Source organism: Eriocheir sinensis, chromosome 9 (genome assembly GCF_024679095.1).
Source record: "Eriocheir sinensis breed Jianghai 21 chromosome 9, ASM2467909v1, whole genome shotgun sequence".
NCBI lineage: Eukaryota > Metazoa > Arthropoda > Malacostraca > Decapoda > Varunidae > Eriocheir > Eriocheir sinensis.
Genome location: NC_066517.1, coordinates 11,952,495 through 11,968,057, shown reverse-complemented (window position 1 = coordinate 11,968,057; position 15,563 = coordinate 11,952,495). Strand labels below are relative to the sequence as shown.

The 15,563-nt window shown below is 45.3% G+C and overlaps 1 protein-coding gene and 1 pseudogene across 1 annotated transcript in view; one reads left to right on the top strand and one right to left on the bottom strand.

Moving 5' to 3' along the window:
* LOC126995930 (uncharacterized) overlaps positions 1 to 15,563 on the bottom strand; it is a 272,074-nt gene that overhangs the window by 148,703 nt on the left and 107,808 nt on the right. The gene's annotated exons all lie outside the window — the stretch shown is intronic.
* Positions 1 to 15,563, top strand: part of LOC126996281 (basic proline-rich protein-like) — a 93,501-nt pseudogene that overhangs the window by 26,735 nt on the left and 51,203 nt on the right.

The window sequence follows — 15,563 nt, the reverse complement described above, 5'->3', positions numbered from 1 at the left end:
TTCCCTCTCCTTCTCCTTCTCTCTCTCCCTCTCCCTCTCCTTCTCCTTCTCTCTCTCCCTCTCCCTCTCCCTCTCACCTAGGTATAACATCAGTAAATAAAAAGAAACAAGGTACTTTGGCTTCCCTTGTTTGTGTTTTCCTGTTTCTTTTTATTAAATTACAAGGTGTTGCTTTGGGTACAAGTGGCTGTTCTAAATGGAGGAGGAGGAGGAGGAGGAGGAGGAGGAGGTGGAGGAAGAGGAGGTGTGGAAGTGATGGCTGAGGAAAAGGTGAGAGAAAAGAAAACGATTAAGAAGTAGAACAAGAAAAAGTAAAAGTAAAAGAAGAAGAAGAAGGGAGAAGAAAAATGAGGAAGTGGTGGTAAAGGACGTGGAGGAGGAGGAGGAGGGGGAGGAAGAGAAGGAGGTAGTACAAGGTGATCTGCTAGCTTTTACGTGATAGGAGGAAGAGGAAGAAGAGGAGGAGGAAGAGGAGAGAGAAAAAAAAAAAAGAGATGATACCGGAGCAGGAAGCGAAGACGATGCAAGGCGAAAATATAAAAATAGAGGAGGAAGAGGAAGGAAGGGAAGCAGATGAGCATGAACGAAAATGAGGAAGAGGAGGAAGAAAAGGAAGAGGAGAAAGAGGATATTTTCTAAAGTAATAAAGGTAAGAAGGAGAGAGGATATCGAAACCGCATCGCCTTGGAGAGAACAGGAGGAGGAGGAGGAGGAAGAAGCGGAAGAGGAGGAGGAAGGAAGACCGTAATGGGAAGATGCGTTTAAGGATAAAGGGGAGGAAAACGTGCGTGAGGGGAAAAGAGGGGAAAGTAAGCAGGAGGAAGAAAGAGGGAGGAAAGAGGGGAAGATAATACAAAGAGGGAAAATAAAGACACGGAGAAGAAAGAGGAAATAACAACACGTAACTTCGACTCAAGAAAAGAAAAAAAAACAGAAACCGAGAGAGGGGAATAAAAACGTGAGGTGAAAGTCCAGAACTGAGACGAGTGACAACGGGGACAGAAAGAGAAAGTGTAAGAGAGAGAAAGCGAAAGTGAGAGACAGATCCAGACAGGTAGATGTCGGCGAAGAGAGAGATAGGAAGAAAAAGGAAGAAAAAACACCAATAGCACAGAACGCAAGGGAGGAGAGTGAGAAAAAAAGGGGGATTTAAGGGGAAGAGCGTGAGAGTGGTTAAATGTGAGAGGTTAGTGGTTTAAGAGAGAGGGGAGGAGGCGAGGGAATACTCCAACCTGACCGAACTGTACTGGTAGACTACTCGAAGTGAGGGGAAAAGGGGAAAGGGGAAAGCAGGTAAGGTAAGGTGAGGGGAGACGTGTCACACCCTCAAATCAGGTAATGAAACGCTTCCCCTCGAGGTTACTTCACGGGTTGACAAGGGGAGTGGAAAGGGAAAGAAAGGTAAAAGAGACAGAGAAAGGAAAGAGGGAAACAAGGTGAGGAGAAACGAGAACAGGTGCCACTCCCTCAAATAAGGTCATGAAACGCGCCCCCTCGAGGCCACTTCACGGGTTGACAAGGGGAAAGGAAGCAAGGTCAAGGAAAAGCAAGAGAGAAAGAGAAAGGAGAAAGGGAGACAAGGTGAGGGCAAAAGAGAACAGGTGCCACTCCGTCAAATAAGGTCATGAAACGCGTCCCCTCGAGGTCACTTCACGGGTTGACAAGGAGAAAGGAAGGCAAGGGGAAGGAAAATAAGAGAGAGAGAGAGGGAGAGAGAGAGGCAGGTGAGGCAGAGGGGAAAGAGCACAAGTTAGGGACAAAGAAAAAAACAGTGTGAGAAAGAGTTAAAGAAAATGCAGGCAAGGAATCGGTTGGGAGAGGGGAGCGATTGGAAGGCAATTCTGAGGGGAGAGGAGAGAGGCGGGGAGGGAAGGGGATGGGAGGAAGGGAAACAGAGGGAAAAGGGGAGTAGGGGAGCGGTTGAGGGAAAGAAACAGAGGTCCGATAAAGGTGAAAGAGGGGATTTGTATGATATATAAGAGGAAATAGGGAAGAGAAAGGAGGAAGAGGAATAAGAGAAATGGTGCGAGGGAAGAGGGGAAAAAGATGGGAGGAATAAAGAGGGGATGAGGGGAGGAGGGATAAAAATGGAAACGTGGGAACACAACTTTATATACATACAAGAAACCGAGTGTGTGTGTGTGTGTGTGTGTGTGTGTGTGTGTGTGTGTGTGTGTGTGTGTGTGTGTGTGTGTGTGTGTGTGTGTGTGTGTGTGTGTGTGTGTGTGTGTGTGTGTGTGTGTGTGTGTGTGTGTGTGTGTGTGTGTGTGTGTGTGTGTGTGTGTGTGTGTGTGTGTGTGTGTGTGTGTGTGTGTGTGTGTGTGTGCATTCGAAATCTGCTATTATAATCCCCCCTGCCTTACACACACACACACACACACACACACACACACACACACACACACACACACACACACACACTCAGACGCACACAATGAACGCCTGAATGAACGCGCGTGTGTGTGCATGAGAATGTGTGAATATCATTAAGAATATCCTGGAATATGCAAAAATTAGAACCGCCAGCGAGAGATATTGGTAGCAGAACAATCCTTTCCCCTCGTTCTCTTCCTCTTCCTCCTCCTCCTCCTCTTCCTCCTCTTCCTCCTCCTTCTCCTCTTCTTGACTTCTTTTGCTCCTCCTCCTCCTCCTCCTCCTCCCTTCTTTCTCCATAATATCTAGTATCTTTGCCTTTCTCCTTTTTCTCCTCCTCCAACTTATCCTTTGTGTGTGTGTTTACCTCTTTCCTTCTCTCTACTTCTCCACATTCCCTTTTCCTCTTTTCTCCTCTCTCCCGTATCAGTACTACTTTCTCTTCCTTCCTTCCTTTTCTTCTCTTCCTCTTCCTTTTATTTTTCTTCCTACTATTCCTCCGTATCATTCTCCTCTACTTTTTTTTATATTTCCTTCGCTTTCCTTTTCTCTTCCTTCTTCTCCTTCCGGTTTTAACTTACTTTCCTCTCTTCCTTTCCTCTTTTATTTTCTCCATTCCCTCTTTTCCCTTCCTATCTTGCTCATTTCCTTCTCACGTCCATTCTTCCTTGACCATTCTATCCTATCCCTCCATTGCCCTTCCACTCCCCTTCCTCCTCCTCTCCCTCTTCCACTCCATGAAAAAGGGAAATGAAGGGTGACATCTTAGACAGGAGGGAAGGAAAGCGAGAGAAAAAGAGGGGAGGAGAGGGGAAGAGTAGGGAGAGAGAGAGAGAGTGGAGGGGAGGGGAAGGCAAGGGAGAGAAAGGGGAGGAAAAGGGGAGAGAAGGGAGAGTAAGGGGAGGAGAGGGGAGAGGGGAAGGCAAGCGTAAATAGACGGTATGAAAGGGATAAGACGAGGAGAAATGAGGGGAGGAAGGAGACAGGGAGGGAAAGGGAGGGAAGGGTAGGAAGGGAAGCGTGTAATGAGATAAATAAGGGGAATGAAGAAAAGGGAAGAAAGCGTGGGCGAAAGGAAACAATAGGAGGAAAGAGGAGGCAAAGGGGAGGAGGAACGCATGATAAGGGGGGTTGGGTTGAGGGGAGGCGAAGAGGGGGGAAAGAGGGGAGGAGAAAAGAGATAGAGGGAAAAGGAGAAGGGAGGTAAAAGAGAAGCAAGAGAAGGGTTAAGGAGGCGAGGGAAGGGAGGGGAAACGAGGGTAAATTAAGGGAGGAGAATGAGGAGGGGAGAGAGGGGGTAGGAGGAAAGAGATAAAGAGAGAGGGGGAATAAGACAGCAGTAAGAGAAGAAGGGTTAAGAAGGCAAGGGAAGGAAGGGAGGGGAAGGGAGGGGAAACGAGGGAGAAACAGGGGAGGAAGAGGCGGAGTGGAAAGAAGGGAACAGAGAGAGAGGAGGAGGAGTAAGAGAAGAGCAAGAAAAGAAGGGTTAAGGAGGAGGTGAGAGAAAGGAGGGAAGGGAGGGAAAGAGGGGAAAGAGGGGAGGAGAAGGAGAAGGGGAGAGGAGGAAACAGACAGAGTAAGGGGGGATAAGACAGCAAGAAGAGAAGGATTATTAAGGAGGGAAGGGAAGGAAGGGAGGGGGAGGGAGGGAAAGTGAGGGGAAACGAGGGGAAAGGGGGAAAGAGACAGAGAGGGGGAGGGGATAAGACAGCAGCAAGAGAAGAAGGGTTAAGGAGGAGGCAAGGCAAGGGAAGGGAGGGGAGGGGGAGGGAAGGGGGGTGAGGGGAAACGAGGGAAAAGAGGGGAAAGGGGGGGAGGGGGGCAAGGATATAATTAATGGGTCTTGAACTTGGGTTTCTGAGTCAGGCTCTTCACTCACGACACGGCCAGAAGGGGGGAGGGGGAGGGGAAGGAGGCGGAGAAGGGAAGGAAGGAGGAAAGAGAAAGAGCAAAGGAAGAAGCAGAAAGACGGGAGAAAGGAGGGAGGGGTAGGAAGGAAGAAATGAAGGAAGGAGGAAGGAGAAAGATTGGAGGAAGGGGAGGGAAGAAAGGAAGGAAGGAGGAAAGAGAAAGAGCAAGGGAAGAAGAAGCAGAAAGAGGGGAGGAAGGGAGAGCGAAACTGATGCGTGAAAAGGAATGAGAAGAAAGGGAGGAAAAGAACCGTGAATGGAACAAAAGGAAAGGAAAGGAAAAGAAAGACAAATAGGAGGTAAAGAGCAAATGTAAAATAGGAGAGAAGGAAGGAAAGAGACGGAGAAGAAAACAGAGAAATAGAGAGAAAGGAAAAGCAGACGGAGAGACAAGAATGCGAAAATATGAAGAAAAGAAAGGGAAAGGAAAGAATGAGAGAAAAAAAGAGAAAGAGGAAAAGAGACAGAGACTAAAAGAGACAGAAACAGAGAGAAAGAGGGTATGAATAAGAGAAAGGGGAAAGGAAAGAATGAGAGAAAAAAAGAGAAAGAGGAAAAGAGACAGAGATAGAAACAGAGACAGAGACAGAGAGAAAAAGGATACAGATTACCGAAGGGACCAAAAAAAAAAAGTAAGCAAGAAAGACAAAGGGAAAGAAAAGAGAAAAAAAAACAGACAAACTAGCTACAAAATTAAATATGTGAATGGACAGCTGTGTGTGTGTGTGTGTGTATTGTGTGTGTGTGTGTGTGTGTGTGTGGGTGTGCGTGTGGGTGTGCGTGTCTGTGTGTGTGAGTGTGCGCGCGCTCCTGGGTGGTGAGAGACAAAAGGGAAATAACTTCTCTCTCGGCGACAGGAAATTACACGAAATACTCGCCTAACTTAAGTACGGAAACGGTGACTAAAGGGGCGAGGGGGAACTTCGTCACAACTTGAGGCAGAAACCATTACCGCCAAACTGTCTTCATTTGACGCTATGGACTTGTTTGGGAGACGCATTGCCTGCCTCTCCTTCACCCCCTTGCAAGACACCGCTCCTCCTCACTTGACAGACCCTTGAAATATACACCTCACACCTGTTTCATCTTATCTTATCTTCTTTATCTCATTTTGTATCGCTACGTCCTCTCAAAACATTGCCTCACCTTACTCATTTTACCTCATCTTCCTCCCCCAACACCTGGTCCACTTTCCCTGACATAACATTGAGACACACACCTCACATTGCCTCATCTTACCTTTCACACCTGCTCCTCCTTACCTCGCATAATCTTGAAATATACACAGCTGACATTGCCTCACCTCATCTTACCTCATCTCCCTTCCCCAGACACCTGCTCTTCCTCTACATTCCTTCAAACACACCTACCTCATCTTATTCATCTTTACCTCATTTCACTATATTACCTGATCCTTCTCACCCTAATTAACCTTCAAACGCAAACGCCACACTGCCTCAGCTAACCTTATCTCATTAAACATTATTACGTCTTTTTAAAGCTAACCTAACCGAACCTGACTTTACCTTCAAAAACTCCTCTGCTTGCCTCATGTAACTCGTCTTTACCTCACTTTCTCAAACCGCATCACTTTCCCTCACCTTGACGCCCCACCTCATTACCGCTTCACCTTCCTTCAACTCACCTGACCTTATTATACCGGACTCTACCTTAATTAGCCTCATCAAACCAAACCGTAAATATTTTGCCTTCCCTCACCTTGACACAGTTCATCCCATCTTACCTTACTATACCTTACCTACTCTGTTATTAGTTGGCACCTCATTTAGCTCTGCCATATCTTGATTTTACCTCTCTTAACTTCACTATGCGTTAAATCAACATAATATCACTTCAACACATCTTGGACTTCACCTTACTGCACCTTAAATCACTCCAGTCTACACAAATTCACGTTAACAAACTTTCCCTTTCATTGCACTTTCCTATTGGCATATCTTTTTGAGCTACACATTAAATAACTACCCATTAAATCAGCATAACATCACCTTAACACACCTGGAATTTACCTTACAACACCTCAAATCACTTCAGACTTCATTATTTCACGTCGACACACTTTCCCTTTCATTTACCTTTCCCACTGGCATACCTTTACGAATTGCATATTAAATCAACGTAACATCACCTCAACACACCTGGAACTCACCTTACTACACCTCAAATCACTTCAGTCTCCACCATTTCATGTCAACACAATTTCACTTTCATCTAGCTTTCCCATTGAGCTTCACATTAAATTATTACACACTACATCAACATAACATCAAATCAACACACCAGAAACTCGCCTTACTCTACCTCAAATCACTCCAGTCTTCACCATTTCACGTCCACACACTTTCCCTTTCATTTAACTTTCCCACTCCACACCTTTTTTTAGCTGTATTCTTTTCGCCTCGCCTCAACCTGCATTTCTCTACCTGCATCCCTTTCCCTTACCGCCTCTCAATTAAGGTGTTTTTAAAAAGGTGTTGTTGGCGGACTTAACTTCGAACTGACTGACTGTTTGACGCGTATGGTACAAGTCGAGCAGTGATGATGGTGATGGTATTGATGGTGATGGTACTATCGAGTCATTAATGAGCTAGGTGTGTTTGTTTAAGTGTAGTTCCGAGTGAGTCTGTGATGGTGGAAGGGAAAAAAAACAGTACGCTGCCGTGAAATTCAGTTTATAATGATGTAGATTTAATAATGGAGAGTGATGATGAACGTCGAGATAGTGATTTTTCTCTCCATCAGTTTTACAGCCGTTCGAAATGTTAAAGAGAAGAAAAAGGAGACACTGGATTCGTCTCTGTGTGCGGTGTTGTGTGTACTGGTAACAAATTAATAGTGAAGGCAGTGATGGTGATGGTGGTTGAGAAGATAGTGATGGTGAGGATGGCAGTAACGGTGGTTGAAGCTAGTGAAAATAATTATAATAGTAATATGTGTTGTGTTGCGTGTAATGTTAACAGTGATGGAGGCAATGGTGGTGATGGTGGTTATGAAGATAGAGATGACAGAACTAATGATGGAAATGATGATGAAGACGATGGAAAATATGATGATAGTAACAACAACAATTATAATGACTGAGATGAGGATGGTAAGAAGAACGGTTGCGGTGATGATGATGATGATGATGATGATGACGATAATGATGGTGATGATAATAGTGATGATGATGATGATGACGATAATGATGGTGATGATAATAGTGATGATGATGATGATGAAGATAATGGTAATGGTGATGATAATGGTGATGGCAGCCTACGCGGAGTCGTCGTCATCAAGGGAGGGCAAAAAAAAAAAAAATCCGCCAAAAAAAAAAGAAAAAAAACATCGGATTAAGTGAGGACGTGAGGAAAGAAAACTCCGATGATTATAATGATGACGGACGATGACGATGATGATGATGATGTCAGGGCTAAGAAGCAGAAGAAGGAGGAGGAGGACGGAGAGCAACAGCAGGAGGAGGAGGAGGAGGGAGACGACGAGGAGGATGAGAGGGGAAAGCAGGAGGGGGAGAGGAAAGAAGAAGAAGAAGACCCGGGAGTAATTATGGTCATTATTTCGAGGCTAAGAAGACGCTGATGAGGATAGGAAAAGATGACGAATGTAGCGCGGCGGGCATCGGGACGCGGGCGGCGGCGGGGACTGAGCGATGCGGCGCCGCTCGGCTCTGTTCACAAAGGGCCAGTTTTACAGTCCAGGGGCCCTATTTTCAAACCTTTCGGGGCCCAAGTCCACATATTTGACAAGGCTTTCATAGGCGTTTTGGGCATTTCCAGGGGTAGTTTAACGACCCTGGTGGTAGTGTGACCCTTCTTCTGTACCATGGATGTAAAAAAACCCGCATGAAAACCCGATTAATCTCCTTTTCGGCCTTTGGAAATAGTTGATGTGGGAGGCGGAAGCGTCTGAGAATACCGCCCCAGTACAGCAAGTTCGTAAGCTCCGCAACCAAACACAAAATACTACGAAAATTCCTTGTATGGTGTTTGCGATTGATATAAACAGGATTAAATTTTAGCAGACCACACGGGAAGTCTCTTTAGTATCTGGTATTGCGAAGAAAAAACGGATCATTGTGGAGATTATAGTTTGATTTGGGCGCTTACAATGACTCTGTTGGACTGTCGAACTGACCCCAAAGTCATGTTTAGGTGCGCCGACTACCACCAGCACCGCGACAAAACTGGGACCCATGACCAAATACTAGACTGAGCGGTGGTGCAAAAGAGGTGTAATTACATAGACAAGAAAAGCCGTTGAAGACTGAAAACTAAAAAAAAAAAAACATGATAGTTGGATGCGTTGACCACCACCAGCGTTGAGACAGAACAAAACCACAGGGCCGTATACTAGACTGAGAGTGTATATAAGAGATCAAACTAGGGAAACCAGAAAAGACACTGAGGACTGAAAAATAATTGACTGGGCGTTGGTGCAAAGGAGGTGAAACTAGATAGACACGAACAGGCCCTGAAGACTGAAAAATACTAGACTGAGAGAGTGTATGTAAGATATCAAACTAGGGAAACCAGAAAAGACATTGAGGACTGAAAAATAAGTGACTGGGCGTTGGTGCGTAAGGGGTGAAACTAGATAGTCACGAACAGGCGTTGAAGACTGAAAAATACTAAACTGAGAGAGTGTATGTAAGAGATCAAACTAGGGAAACCAGAAGAGGCATTGAGGACTGAAAAATACTAGACTGGGCGTTGGTGCATAAGAGGTGAAACTAGATAGACACGATCAGGCGTTGAAGACCTGTTCGTTGGTGCATAAGGGGTGAAACTAGATAGACACGAAAAGACGTTGAAGACTGAAAAAATACGAGACAAAGAACTGAGAAACGAGACCAAATACTAGAATGAGCGTTGGTGTGTGAGATCAAACTTTATAAACAAGAAAAGGAGTAGAAGACTGAAAAAAAAAAATACGAGAAACAAAGTAGGTTGGATACGACAAATCTAAGGTTGATATTTTTAGTAGATGATTCCGCCCTCTCACATCAAATATTTCCAGTGTCCGAATAGGCGACTAATCTGGTTTGCATGAGTGTTTTTTTTCACGTTCACGGTGCTAAAAGAAGGTAAAAAACACGCGGACAACGAGGTTACAGGGAAGAGCACATTTTGTAACACTGAATTTCTACGCCCAAAAACACGGTCACCTTAAACTTTACCGTACCTTAACACGCTGAAACCCCGCTGGAAATGGCTCTCGTGTTTCCCAGGCTAGACTGAGTAACGAGGAGGCAATATACAGGTAAAAATACATAGAATTTACGGCACACGGGGGAAATATGAACGAAAATAGAGGTTATACGAATCCAGAGCGAAATGAAGAAAAAGAGAGGTCATACGAATCTAGAGTGGCGAATCTCGGGTTAGAATGAGTTACGTGGAGTCTATATAGAGGTAAAAATATAGAGAACTTCGGCACACGAGGGCGAGATGAACGAAAATAGAGGTAATACGCGACCAGAGCGAGATGAACAAGAATAGGGGTCTTACGAAGCTAGAGTGGTAAATCCCGGGTTAGAATGAGTTACGTGGAGACAATATAGAGGTAAAAATAAAGAAAACTTACGGCACACGAGGGAGGGATGAAAAAAAATAGAGGTAATAAGAATCCAAAGTAGCAAAACAGGAGCAGTGAGTAGCGGTCTTTTTTTTCACATTTGTTTCCTTTTTTTTATGCCCTTGAACTGACTCCTCTGCTGTAAAAAAAAGAAAAAAAACACCTCTCACTCCCACACCCACACCCACTCACTCACCCACACACCGCCCCCCCCCCCACCACCACCACATACACGCACGCACACCCGGACGCAAACAGTATTACGTATTAATAACGCGTGTGTAAGGAGCAAGCAGTGAATTTTCCGAGCACAAAAGATGATGCACACCCGCTCTCTCGGGGCTGGAAATAAATGTTCGGCCAATAATAAGACGGAAAGGGAGGGCGGAGGAGATAAGAAGGAGGAGGAGGAGGAGGAGGAGGAGAGGACGGAGCGAGGGAGGAGAGAGAGGAAGGAAGGAAGGGAGGAAGGCCAATAAGAAGAAGGAATGACGGAATAAGGAAGGAAGGAAAGAGATAAGGAGTGGAGGAGGAGGAAAGGTGGCGAGGGAGAAAGGGAAGGAAGGAAGGAAGGAGGGAGATAACGGAAGGATGAAGGAAGGGAAGGAAGGGAGGGAAAGGGATAAGGTGAGGCGGAGAAGAAGTGGTGACGGAGAAAGGGGAGGAAAGGAAGGAAGGAAGGAAGGGAAGAAAAGAAGGAAAGAAGGAAAGAAGAAAGGAAGGAAGGAGATAAAGGAGTGACGAAAAAGAGCTAGCGAGTTAAGAAGGAAGGGAAGGAGAGAACGAATAAATGAATGAAAGCATGAACAAAAGAAGGAATGAATGAAGGAGGGAGGGAGGTAAGGCGCGCGAGGATAAGGGCACAAATTAATAAAGCTTTGCAACAGGGTTAAATACGAGTGTTAGGGCGGAGGGAGAGATGGATTTAAACGCAGGAGAGGGATAGAGGTGAGAGGTGGAGAGAGGCAGAGAGGAGAGGAAGAATGTGCAGGAGGAATGGAGATAGAGGAGGAAGAGTAAGAGCGTGTGAGGGGAAGAGGAGGAGGGAGACGAGGGAGAGATGAGGGAGGAAGGAATGGGAGAGAGAGGAGTAGAGGAGGAGGGGTTGATGGTGGGAGCTGGAGGAATATCGACAGAACGGGAGGGAGGGAAGGAGGGAGAGGAGGGGGGATGGAGGCACTGGGGTAGGAAGGGAAGGACAAGGGGAGGGAGAGAGAGAGAGAGCCAGGGTGGGAAACAGGGAGGGAAGAGGAGGTTCGGGGACAGCCAGGGCCTCAGTTTGCCTCGAACACTCAAAGGGGAAACATCACCTCGCGTTCTTCCTCTACCCCGTATGAGGCAACTTGGTGGAGACGTTTCTATAAGTGCGCCAATCCGTAACGCTTTTTTTTTCCCTCCTCTCTTCCTCTTCTCTCCCTTCCTCCTCCTCTTGCGTGCGTGAGGGAAAAGTGACAAGCAAGGTGTGATGATTCGAATTAATTGCACCTGATAACAATTAAGTGAAGAGGCGATTAATTGAACTTTGAGATGACGGTGGGATGGTTACGTGTGTGTGTGTGTGTGTGTGTGTGTGTGTGTGTGTGTGTGTGTGTGTGTGTGTGTGTGTGTGTGTGTGTGTGTGTGTGTGTGTGTGTGTGTGTGTCCAAGTGTTCCAGCTAACGCTTTGATTCACCTTCTCCGTCGGCGTGTCATTTTTGGAGTTTTTTGTTTGTTTGTTTATTTGTTTGTTTCAGTGTTAAGAGGGAAAGCAGGAGCCGACGTGACCTTGCAAATATTAGAGTGAGTGTTTGACCTTTTCTCTGGCGTTCTTATGTTTTAATTTTGTTTTCAATTCTCGCATGCCGTTTTTTTAATTTTCTTCTCCCTCTTCCTGCCTCACTCTCCGCTTCTGTGCCGAACAAGAACAAGAACACGAAGCAAAGAAATATATATAAAAAAAATACACGCGCGCGAGAGAGTGGAGGGGAAAAATGTGAAACGAGGCGGAGTGAAGACTGAAAAAAAAAGAGAGAGAGAGAAAAAAGAGAGAGAGGCAGGAAAGTAAATATATATCGACGTTTTGCGAAGTGACTCGTGGAGGAATGGAAAGAAAAAGAAAATAAAGAAAAAAAGGAAGAAAAATACCAACCCATCCAAAAAAAAAAAAAACCTGGCCACTTCGCTTGACCTGAAGGATGAAACGAAAGTGGAAAGTGGAAATAAGTAACAAAAAACAACGAAAGAAAGAGTTGAGCATCAGAGACAGCAGTGCAACCCTTGACATTCGCCCGACAGTGATTTACGCACATGATTAATTCTACGCGAGTCGCACACACACACATACGCACACACACAAGGTAGCTCAGTGTGTGTCTAATCCGTGTGTTTTGACCCTCAGTAGTGGACTTATTAACCGTCTCTTCTTACCGTTCTTATTTTTTTCCCTCTTCCTCTTCTTTCTCCTCTTCCTCATATGTTTCCTTCTCATTTTCCGATTATTTCTTCTTAATTTTTACCGTTCTTAATTTTTTCCTCCTCATCTTCTTTCTCTTCCTCTTCTTTCTCCTCTTTCTCCCATGTTTCCCTCTTCTCATTTTCCGATTATTTCTTCTTTTTTCACTGCTTTCTTCCTTCTCCTCCTCCTCCTGTTTCCTTCTTCCTTTCCTTTTTCTCTTGCTTCTTCCTCTTTTGCTTCTTTTTTTTTCTTCTCCTCCTCCTCCTGCTTCCTTCTTCCTTTCCTTTTTCTCTTGCTTCTCCCTCTTTTGCTCCTTTTTTTCTCCTCCTCCTTTGTCTTCTGCTCCTTCTCCTTTTCTGCTTGCTTCTTCCCTCTTTTACTTGTTTTTTCCTTCTCCTTCTTCTTCCTCCTCCTCCTCCTCTGGCTCCTATTTCATCTTTTCCTCTTGCTTATTTTTCTTCTTTTTTCCTCTTCCTCCTCCTCCTCCTTCTCTGTATTTTTCTTCTTTTTCCTATTACTTCTCCTTTTACTTCTTTTTGTTTTCCTTCTTTTCCTCTCATGTTTCCTTTTTCATCTTCTTTTTCTTTTGATTATTTTACTCCTTTTTTCTCATGCCTCATTTTTCTCCTCCCTTTCCTCTTCCTTCTCCTCCCTTTTCTCTCTTCCTCCTATGTCTTTTTCCTCTCCTATACTTTCTTTTACTTCTTTATCCTCCTCCTCCTCCTCCTCCTTCTACACTTCCTCCTCCTTCTTCACCTTCTATGTCTTCTTTTCCCTTTGCTTTCCTTCTTTCCTTCTTCTTTCCTTTCCTTCTTTCCTTCTCCTTTCCTTTCTTCCTCCTCCTCCTCCTACTACTACTTTCCCTTTCACCAATAGTTCCCTTCCTTACCTGTTTTAATTGCTTCACAGGTTAGTTCACTTTTAAACTATTCCTTGCTCATGTTCCCGGCTCACGCACCTTTCATCCGCCCGGCCCGCAGTGACTGTCCAGAGGATTTAATCACCAGAACGGGGAACCTCGAAATGAGCCAATATGCTTTCTGTTGCCTGTTTTTCCATGTTTCCACGTTTCCTCTTCCACCTTTCTTCGTTTCTTCTTCTTGTTCTTGTTCTTATTTTTGTTTTTGTTGCTGTTGCTGTTGTTCTACTTTTCTTCTTCCTTTTCTTCATCCTACTCTTTTTTTTCTTTTTCTTTTCTATTCTTTTCTTCTTCTTCTTCTTCTTCTTCCTGCTCCTCTTCCTCAGTCTCCCTCTCCACCTCCTTCTCCTCCTCGCTCTCCTTCACTTTCACCTCTACATCCACCTCCTCCTCCGTCTCCTTCTCTTCGCTCTCCCTCTCCTCCTCCTCCTCCTCCTCCTCCTCCTCCTTTCTTCACCACCACCTTCTCTACCTCTTCCTCCCCCTTTTCCTTTCACTCCTCCTCCTCTTCCTTTACCTTTTACCAACAGTTTCCTTCCTTGCCTGTTTAATTGCTTCACAGGTTTAAACTTCAACATATTCCTCGCTCGCGAATCTTTCTGCCTCATCGATTCCCGGCTGCCCCTGTTTACCTGTGCAGCAGTTTACCTTCATAACTTTACCCACGACACAGGTTGGCAAAGGCAAGGCGTATCCGAGGCATTATTTACCCACTGTTCCCGCGAGGCAATATTCAATTAGACGCTGTTTCCTTAAGACCTCGGCCTATTTACAGAGGGCGTGCCTGTTAGATGGATTCTGACCCCATAAGACAGTGCTTTTAAGGGAATTTGTGGTATGTAAAACGTGTGTTGTAGTAGAGTGGTGGATGAGTGGAAGGGGTTCCGTAGTTGTGTTCCGAGTGCCAATACGATAGATACATTCAATAAGAGGTTTGATAAGTTCATGGATTGTGATGTTAGGTGAGTGGAAGAGGTTTAGAGGTTAGATAAATTCATGGATAGTGTGGTTAGGTGAGTAGAATAGGTTTGGTAGTTATGTTGTGAGTGCCAATACGATAGATACATTAAAGAATAGGTTTGATAAGTTCATGAATTGTGATGTTAGGTGAGTGGAACAGGTTTAGAGGTTAGGTAAATTAATGGATAGTGTGGTTAGGTGAGTAGATGGGTTTGGTAGTTATGTTGTGAATGCCAATACGATAGATACATTCAAGAGGGGGTTAGATGAATTCATGGATATTGAGGTTAAGTGTGGCTGGGTTTACAGGAGCTCCTTATGTCCTTACGTTCTTATGTTCTGACCCCAAAAGACGATGATTTAAAGGGAAAATGTAGTATGGAAACGTGTAACAGACCATTGAGTTAACATAGGCTTGACTCCAGACTGAAGACTATGGCGAAAACTTATAAGACGAAGAATATATAATTTCATTGAGACACTTCACCAGTTCACTTCATCTACTTTACTGAGACAATGCATCACTTCACTTGAGGACTTCACTCAGTCACTTCACTTGGACGCTTCATTACAACATTTCACACCAACACTTCCCTCAGTCACTTCCCTAAAACATCACTTCACCAAAGCACTTCACTAGGAAACTCATTAGCTGAACCACTCCACACTTCAACATCTCACTCGCACACAAACACCTGAACTTCCCTTCGGCCACTTCCCTAAACCAACACGCTTCACCTAACACTTCACTAAGAAACTCATTACTACCTGGGCCACTCCACACTTCTCACCTTCTCGGGACTACCTTCTGGGGGCGAGGAAAAACGAGAAAGCGAGTCGGCACATTCTTCTCCGAGGCATAGAGGACAGGTGAGGGGGCGAGGGGGGCGGGGGCAGAGGAAAAGAACAGGTGGGACAGGTGTGAACAGGTGCTTGACAGTGATGAGCACCTGCCAACACCTGTCCTGTTTCCTGCCCTCGCGTGGTGGTGATAACGGTGGTGGTGAGGGATGGTGAGGTGTGGTGAGTGTGTGTGTGTGTGTGTGTGTGTGTGTGTGTGTGTGTGTGTGTGTGTGTGTGTGTGTGTGTGTGTGTCCACGCTTCTCTCTCTCTCCCAGGGCTTCGGTTTCAGAGGGGTGAGAGGAGGAGGAGGAGGAGGAGGAAGAGGTGTGGGAAAGGGAGAATGAATGGGTAAGGGATTGAAGAGGAAAGGGTAGTGAGAGGAAGAGATCGAAATCGCTTTAAATGTTTGAAGAGAAGAGGGGAGAGAGATGAGGAGGAAGAGGAAGAGGAAGAGAACAGGAGGGAAAGGTGAGTATGCAAGCGTATGTGAGAGAGAGGAAGAGAGAGAGCGAGGAGGTTAAATGTA